This window comes from Somniosus microcephalus, chromosome 21 (assembly GCF_052327205.1).
Source record: "Somniosus microcephalus isolate GS21.2 chromosome 21, FLI_Smic_1.0, whole genome shotgun sequence".
Taxonomy (NCBI): domain Eukaryota; kingdom Metazoa; phylum Chordata; class Chondrichthyes; order Squaliformes; family Somniosidae; genus Somniosus; species Somniosus microcephalus.
Window position 1 is genome coordinate 17,490,472 of NC_141007.1, and position 9,141 is coordinate 17,499,612.

Below are 9,141 nucleotides of genomic sequence, written 5' to 3' on the forward strand. Positions count from 1 at the left end.
CGAGGCCGGATTCGAACCCGGGTCCCTGGTGCTGTGAGGCAACAGTGCTAACCACTATGCCACCGTGCTGCCCTAGAACCTTTATTTCCAGCCCATCCATGTCCTTTTCCATGACCACCTTAAATCTTACCATATTATGGTCACTGTCACCAAAGTGCTCACCTACTAGCACTTTTTCCACTTGGCCAGCCACATTCCCTAGAATTAGGTCCAGTACCGCCCCCTCTCTTGTAGGACTTTCTACATGCTGGCTCAAAAAGCTCTCCTGGATGCACTTTAAGAATTCTACACCCTCTGAGCCTTTCACACTCTGACTATCCCAGTTAATATTGGGGAAGTTGAAATCCCCCATTATTATTACCCTATTATTTGCACATTTCTCTGAGATTTGCCTACATATCTGTTCCTCTATCTCCCCCTGACTGTATGGAGGCCTATAGTACACTCCCAGCAAAGTGCTTGCCCCCTTTTTGTTTTTAAGCTCCACCCATATGGCCTCATTAGAGGAACCTGCTAATATATCATCCCTCCTTACTGTAGTAATTGACTCCTTAATTAATATTGCGACACCCCCTCCTCTTATACCTCCCCCTCTGTCTCGCCTGAAGATTCTGTACCCCGGAATATTGAGCTGCCAGTCTTGCCCCTCCCTCAACCATGTCTCCGTGATAGCAACAATATCATACTCCCATGTGTTTATCAACACCTTCAGTTCATCCACCTTATTTGCAAGACTCCTTGCATTAAAATAGATGCCATCCAGCCTTGCCCTTATATGTTTGCCCTGTCTACCAAGCTGACTTGTTTTTTTCTCTATAATTGGCAGCACATCACCCCCTATTTCAGCTCCCCTCTGTATCCCATCCCCCTGCCAAGTTAGTTTAAACCCCCCCCAACAGTGCTAGCAAACCTCCCCGCAAGGATATTTGTCCCGCTCTGGTTCAGGTGCAACCCGTCCGACTTGTACAAGTCCCACCTTTCCCAGAAGCAGGCCCAGTGATCCAGGAAAGTAAAACCCTCCCCCCTACACCAACTCCTTAGCCACGCATTCGTCTGCTCTATCCTCCCATTCCTATGCTCACTAGCACGTGGCACTGGGAGTAATCCAGAGATTACAACCTTTGAGGTCCTGCTCTTTAATCTGTTACCTAGCTCCCTAAATTCTTGATGCAGGACCTCATCTCCCTTCCTTCCTATGTCATTGGTCCCAATGTGGACCACGACCTCTGCCTGCTCACCCTCCCCCTTAAGAATGCCCTGCGTGTCTGTAGATTACTTTTTACTATTTCTTTTTTATATTACTTGATAATTTAATGTCGCAGTTCCTTTTCGCCCTCCAAATCGTTTTTTTACTTCTTTCCCAACCTCTTCGTATTCCCTTTTGTCATCCTCTCCTTTATTGTCACTGTACTCAGTGAGCGCCTTTTTCTTTAGTTTCAATTTTGCCCTTATCTCTTTATTCATCCCTGGTGTTTCATTATTGGCTAGTTTGATCTTGTTTATTTTAGTGGAATATATTTCTCCTGAACTGTATTGATCACCTTTTTTAAATATTTCCCACTGCTGTTCTATCTCTTTGACTGTCTCTTCTGTTCCAGTTTATCTTCACTAGCTCCATTTACATCACCTCAATCAGCTTTTTCCCAAATGATTATTTTTGTCTTTCTCAATCATAAACCTTATTGTGTTGTGATCGATATTGTCTAGATTTTCACCTAAGCTCACTTCTCTTATCTGCTCTGGTTCATTACCCATTATAGATCATCGGTGATTCCTCACTTGTTGGGCTTCTTACGTACTGGGTAAGAAAGGAATCCTGAACACACTGTAAATACTCCATTCCCTTTTCCCATTTCCCTACCTCTTCTTGCCAGATTATTTGGTGTTGTTGAAATCTCCCATGATTATTATATGTATTTTACTCATTTTATAGATTTGCCGAAATAGTTTCCCTCCAATTCCCTTCCACAGTTAGGTGGTCTGTAGAATAACCTGTTCAGTGTTATTTTAAGATAGCAAAATACTGCAGATGCTGTATCACCCCCAACAGCCCTTCCCCTTCGCCTGGCACCTTCCCGTGCAAGCGCAGGAGATGTAACACCTGCCCCTATACTTCCCCCCTTCCCACTGTCCAGGGCCCCAAACACCCCTTCCAGGTGAAACAGCGATTTACTTGTACTTCTTGCAATCTAGTGTACTGTATTCGCTGCTCACGATGCGGTCTCCTCTACATTGGGGAGACCAAACAGATTGGGTGACCGCTTTGCGGAACACCTCCGTTCAGTCCGTAAGGATGACCCCGAGCTTCCGGTCGCCTGTCACTTTAATTCACCGCTCCATTCCCACTCGGACCTCACCGTCCTTGGCCTCTTGTATTGTTCCACGGAAGCTCAACGTAAACTCGAGGAACAGCACCTCATCTTCCGATTAGGCACTTTGCAGCCTTCCGGACTCAATATCGAGTTCAACAATTTCAGATCATAACCTCGGCCCCTATTACATTTTTACTTATATTTTTTTCCACCCCTTTGTTTTGGGTCTTCCTTTCCCCCCCCTTTTTTTCTCTCTCTCCCACATGGCCTGCCAGCGCACTTCACACCTAATCTCAGCCGTCTTTTATCTCCACTTGTCCTATTACCATCTCGTCTGGTTTTGAATACCTCTTAATGTCTCTTTTACTTCTTTTGTTCTATCCCAGCCCTGCCTTCGATCTATTTCATTTCCTTTCCAGTTTTGAAAAAGGATTTTGACCCGAAACATCAACTCTAATTTCTCTCCACGGATGTTGCCTGGCCTGCTGAGTTTTTCCAGCATTTTCTGTTGTTATTTCAGTGTTATTTTAACTTGGCTGGGAACCCTGCTCCCTCGAGGCATCTGTGTCCTATATGGAAATATGCTCAGGGGCAGCACGGTGGCATAGTGGTTAGCACTGTTGCCTCACAGCGCCAGGGACCCGGGTTCAAATCCGGCCTCGGGTGACTGTCTGTGTGGAGTTTGCACATTCTCCCCGTGTTTGCGTGGGTTTCCTCCGGGTGCTCCGGTTTCCTCCCACAGTCCAAAGATGTGCGGGTTTAGGTTGATTGGCTATGATAAATTGACCCTTAGTGTTAGGGGGATTAAATACGTGGGGTTACGGAGATAGGGTGGGATATGTGTTGGTGTAGGGGTTACGGGGATCGGGTGGGATATGTGTCGGTGCAGGCTCGATGGGCTGAAATGGCCTCTATCTGCACTGTGGGGTTTCTGTGATTCTGTGATCAGCAGGAATTGCTTGACAATTATTCAAACATTTCAGATAAACTTACAAAATGACCTAACCGATTCAATTACAGAGACAGGCTGACAATAATATTGAAAAACAAGGCCCAGTAGATTTAGAGAGAGGAGCACATCGGAGGCAATGTGTACATATGCGGGCGGAGATGTCACTGGACGATGAAATGTAATAAAATGAATTCAGGGATGGGGATGAATGAGATGTGGCGGCAGAGGTGCAGCAGAAGTTAGAACCAAAAGCAAGCTTCCCTCTAGATTAACAGCGAAATCTTGCAGGACTCCAAGTCCTGGGTGGGGCCTGGCACATCCTGGACAGCACTTTTTAAATCTGGGGGTGCAGAGGCTGTGATCAGTCAATGCAATGTGTTCAGAGCACAGGCTGGGCTCAGTGTTAAAGTGGTTGTGTTCGGAGAGTGCTGTTACGTGAGGAATCTTGACTGAGAAGGTAGAAACTGACAGAGGGAGGGGGAAGGGGGGGCGCTGAGGGAGAGAGAGGGGAGGGAGAGAGATGGGGCAGGGGGAGAGAGAGGGGAATGGAGACAGACAGATGCAAAAAGAGGGACCAAGTGGAAGTGAAGAGAAAGGCTGAAAAAGTAAAAGACAGTGAGGCAGAGAGAAAGATGAGAGAGGTAGAGCAAGGGTGAATGAGAGAGAGAGAGAGAGAAAATGAGCTGGGGAGCGACAGAGCCAGAGAGAGAAAGAAACAGAGGCAGAGGCAGAACAAGGTTGAACGAGAGATGAGCGAAAGAATGAGGCATAATAAGAGAGAAAGAGGCAGAGAGAGACGGAAAGAGATTTTTTTTTTTACAATCGCTCCTTCTCTGTTTAGTTTAATATTTCTCAAAGTTTTTATTATTCTGTAATATGAGAGCACTGTCAGGTTATAATCACTAACTTTAAAGCAATGAGATTTTGTCCAGTCAGTACAGGTTTTGAGACAGGTACTGACTTCAGAGCAGGGTTATCCAGCAGAATTGAGCTTTACTGCTAGCTCCACATGGGTCTCTGGTCAAACTCCCTCTACACTGCCCCATCAAACACTCCCGGGGCAGGTACAGCACGGGTTAGATACAGAGTAAAGCTCCCTCTACACTGCCCCATCAAACACTCCTGGGGCAGGTACAGCACGGGTTAGATACAGAGTAAAGCTCCCTCTACACTGCCCCATCAAACACTCCTGGGGCAAGTACAGCACGGGTTAGATACAGAGTAAAGCTCCCTCTGCACTGTCCCCAACAAACACTCCTGGGGCAGGTACAGCACGGGTTAGATACAGAGTAAAGCTCCCTCTGCACTGTCCCCATCAAGCACTCCCAGGGCAGGTACAGCACGGGTTAGATACAGAGTAAAGCTCCCTCTACACTGTCCAATCAAACACTCCCAGGGCAGGTACAGCACGGGTTAGATACAGAGTAAAGCTCCCTCTACACTGTCCAATCAAACACTCCCAGGGCAGGTACAGCACGGGTTAGATACAGAGTAAAGCTCCCTCTGCACTGTCCCATCAAACACTCCCAGGGCAGGTACAGCATGGGTTAGATACAGAGTAAAGCTCCCTCTACACTGTCCCATCAAACACTCCCAGGGCAGGTACAGCACGGGTTAGATACAGAGTAAAGCTCCCTCTACACTGTCCAATCAAACACTCCCAGGGCAGGTACAGCACGGGTTAGATACAGAGTAAAGCTCCCTCTACACTGCCCCATCAAACACTCCCAAGGCAGGTACAGCACGGGTTAGACACAGAGTAAAGCTCCCTCTACACTGTCCCATCAAACACTCCCAGGGCAGGCACAGCACGGGTTAGATACAGAGTAAAGCTCCCTCTACACTGTCCCATCAAACACTCCCAGGGCAGGTACAGCACGGGTTAGATACAGAGTAAAGCTCCCTCTGCACTGTCCCATCAAACACTCCCAGCGCAGGTACAGCACGGGTTAGATACAGAGTAAAGCTCCCTCTGCACTGTCCCATCAAACACTCCCAGGGCAGGTACAGCATGGGTTAGATACAGAGTAAAGCTCCCTCTGCACTGTCCCATCAAACACTCCCAGGGCAGGTACAGCACGGGTTAGATACAGAGTAAAGCTCCCTCTACACTGTCCCATCAAACACTCCCAGGGCAGGTACAGCACGGGTTAGATACAGAGTAAAGCTCCCTCTGCACTGTCCCATCAAACACTCCCAGGGCAGGTACAGCATGGGTTAGATACAGAGTAAAGCTCCCTCTGCACTGACCCATCAAACACTCCCAGGGCAGGTACAGCACGGGTTAGATACAGAGTAAAGCTCCCTCTACACTGTCCCATCAAACACTCCCAGGGCAGGTACAGCACGGGTTTGTTACACATAGAAACATAGAAGATAGGAGCAGTAGGCCATTCGGCCCCTCGAGCCTGCTCCGCCATTCAATGAGATCATGGCTGATCATCCAAATTCAGTACCCTGTCCCTGCTTTCTCCCCATATCCCTTGATCCCCTTAGCCTTAAGAAATATATCTAACACCTTCTTGAATATATTTAATGAATTGGCCTCAACTGTCTTCTGTGGTAGAGAATTCCACAGATTCACCACTCTCTGGGTGAAGAAATTCCTCCTCATCTCAGTCCTAAATGGCTTACCCCTTATCCTTAGACTGTGACCCCTGGTTCTGGACTCCCCCGCCATCAGGAACAGCCTTCCTGCATCTAGTCTGTCTAGTCCTGTTAGAATTTTACAAGTTTCAATGATCCCCTCTCATTCTTCTAAACTCTAGCGAATATAAGCCTAATCGGCTTAATCTCTCTTCATACGTCATTCCTACCATCCCAGGTAACAGTCTGGTGAATCTTCGCTGCACTCCCTCCATGGCAAGAACATCCTTCCTCAGATAAGGTGACCAGAACTGCACACAATACTCAAGGTGTGGTCTCACCAAGGCCCTGTACAACTGCAGCAAGACATCCTTGCTACTGTACTCGAATCCTCTCGCTATGAAGGGCAACATACCATTTGTCTTCTTAACCGGCTGCTGCACCTGCATGCTTACTTTCAGCGACTGGTACACAAGGACACCCAGGCCTCGTTGCACTTCCCCTTTTCTCAATCTATTGCCGTTCAGATAATAATCTGCCTTTCTGTTTTTGCCACCAAAGTGGATAACCTCGCATTTATCCACATTATACTGCATCTGCCATGCATCTGGCCAATCACCCAACCTGTCCAAATCATACTGGAGTTTCTCTACATCCTCCACTCAGCACACACGCCCACCCAGCTTTGTGTCGTCTGCAAACTTGGAGATATTACATCTAGTCCCCTCGTCTAGATCATTAATATATATTGTGAATAACTGGAGTCCTAGCACCGATCCCTGTGGTACCCTACTTGTCACTGCCTGCCACTCCGAAAAAGACCCGTTTATTCCAACTCTTTGCTTCCTGTCTTCCAACCAGTTTTAAGAACATAAGAAGATAAGAAATAGGAGCAGGAGTAGGCCAATCGGCCCCTCGAGCCTGCTCCGCCATTCAATAAGATCATGGCTGATCTGATCCTAACTGCCAATCCACTATCACAGAACCATCTCCTGAATCTAACAGAATTAGACACACGAAATAGGAGCAGGATCAGGCTACACGGCCCCTGGGCCCACTCCGCTAACCACAGGGCCATGACCGATCCGAACCTAGACTCATGTCCAAATTCCTGCCCGCTCCCCGTAACCCTTAATTCCCTTTACTTCTAGGAAACTGTCTATTTCTGTTTTAAATTTATGTAATGATGTAGCTTCTACAGTTTTTTGGGGCAGCATATTCCATGGACCTACCACCCTCTGAGTGAAGTAGTTCCTCCTCATCTCAGTTTTGAAAGAGCAGCCCCTTATTCTAAGACTATGCCCCCTAGTTCTAGTTTCACCCATCATCGGGAACATCTTCCCTGCATCCACCCGATCCAACCCCTTCACAATCTTATATGTTTCAATAAGATCGCCTCTCATTCTTCTGAACTCCAATGAGTAGAGTCCCAATCTACTCAACCTCTCCTCATATGTCCATCCCCTTGATGCGCTATCAATTCTAATAAAAGGCTGAGCAGAGTTCAGAACGACAGGCTTTTATTAACTACTGAATTGCACTTCAGACAGATCAGGACTATGCCTCTAGTGGACGACCGAATGCCAGGAGCGGCCATGCGGCCGCTCTTATACTCGGTAGCCCAGGGGCGGAGTCAGCTGAGGCATAGTCAGGCACAACAGTGAAACAAGAGTGAACGACAACAACAACAACAACAGTGAACACAGTGAACTACAGTGGTTTACCACATTCACCCCTCGTTTAAAATTAAGTCCGGCGGGGTGAAGTGTATCAAAAGTTCAAGTAGGCGAGTCTGTCGGGCGGCCTCGTTTGCCGTCGAGATCTTCGTGGCGACGGTTGCGATGGTACAGCTTCCCACGACGCGTCTTGAGCGGGGTCCAGCACCGGCGTATCGTCCCCTTTGGTGTTGGGTGGGCGAGTGGGCTCCGGCTGGTCCTGGGGGCGCGGCATGCCGTCTACTGGGGTGGAATGGACAGGGGTGAGAATTGGGTCTACTGAATTTTGGGCCGTGTCGGAGGGGGTCGTGGTGGGGGGCAATGGTGGTGGGTCAGTGGACCCCGAGGGTGCCAGATCTCTAATGGAGACTGTATCCTCCCGCCCGTCCGGGTATGCCATGTAGGCGTACTGGGGGTTGGCATGGAGGAGGTGAACCTTCTCTACCAGGGGAGCCGTTTTGTGGGACCTTACATGCTTCCTCAGCAGGACGGGCCCTGGGGACGTCAGCCAGTGTGGTAGTGAGTTACCAGATGTGGACCTCCGGGGAAAAACAAACATTCGCTCATGGGGGGTTGCGTTGGTGGCTGTACACAGCAGTGACCGGATGGAGTGGAGCGCATCGGGTAGGACATCCTGCCAACGGGAGGTCGGAAGGCCCCTAGATTTTAAGGCTAGGAGGGCCGCCTTCCAGACCGTCGCGTTCTCACTTTCAACCTGTCCGTTCCCCCGGGGGTTGTAGCTGGTGGTCCGGCTTGAGGCAATACCTCTCATGAGCAGGTACTGACGGAGTTCGTCGCTCATGAAGGACGAGCCCCGGTCGCTATGAATATAGCTGGGAAAACCGAACAGAGCAAAGAGGTTGTGCAGGCATTTAATGACCGTAGCGGTGGTCATGTCCGGGCAGGGGATGGCAAAAGGGAAACGGGAGTACTCATCAACTATGTTGAGGAAGTACACATTGCGGTCAGAGGAGGGGAGGGGCCCTTTAAAGTCGATACTCAGGCGCTCAAAAGGGCGGGTGGCCTTGATCAGGTTTGCTCTGTCAGGCCTATAGAAGCGCGGCTTGCACTCTGCACAGACTGGGCAGCTCCTGGTCATGGTCCTGACCTCCTCGATGGAGTAAGGCAGGTTGCGGCCCTTAATGAAATGGAAGAACCTGGTGACCCCCGGGTGGCAGAGGTCGTTGTGGAGGCCCCGTAGTCTATCGATCTGCGCGGTGGCGCATGTGCCTCGCGATAGAGCGTCTGAGGGTTCGTTGAGTTTCCCTGGCCGGTACAAGATGTCATAATTGTAGGTGGAAAGTTCGATTCTCCACCTCAAAATCTTGTCATTTTTGATTTTACCCCTCTGCTTGTTGTTGAACATGAAAGCAACTGAACGCTGGTCAGTAAGCAGGGTAAATCGTTTTCCAGCCAGGTAGTGCCGCCAGTGGTGCACCGCCTCCACAATGGCCTGGGCCTCTTTTTCCACAGAGGAGTGTCTGAGTTCGGAGCCCTGGAGGGTTCGTGAAAAGAAGGCCACGGGTCTTCCCGCCTGGTTAAGGGTAGCGGCCAGGGCAAAGTCGGATGCATCGCT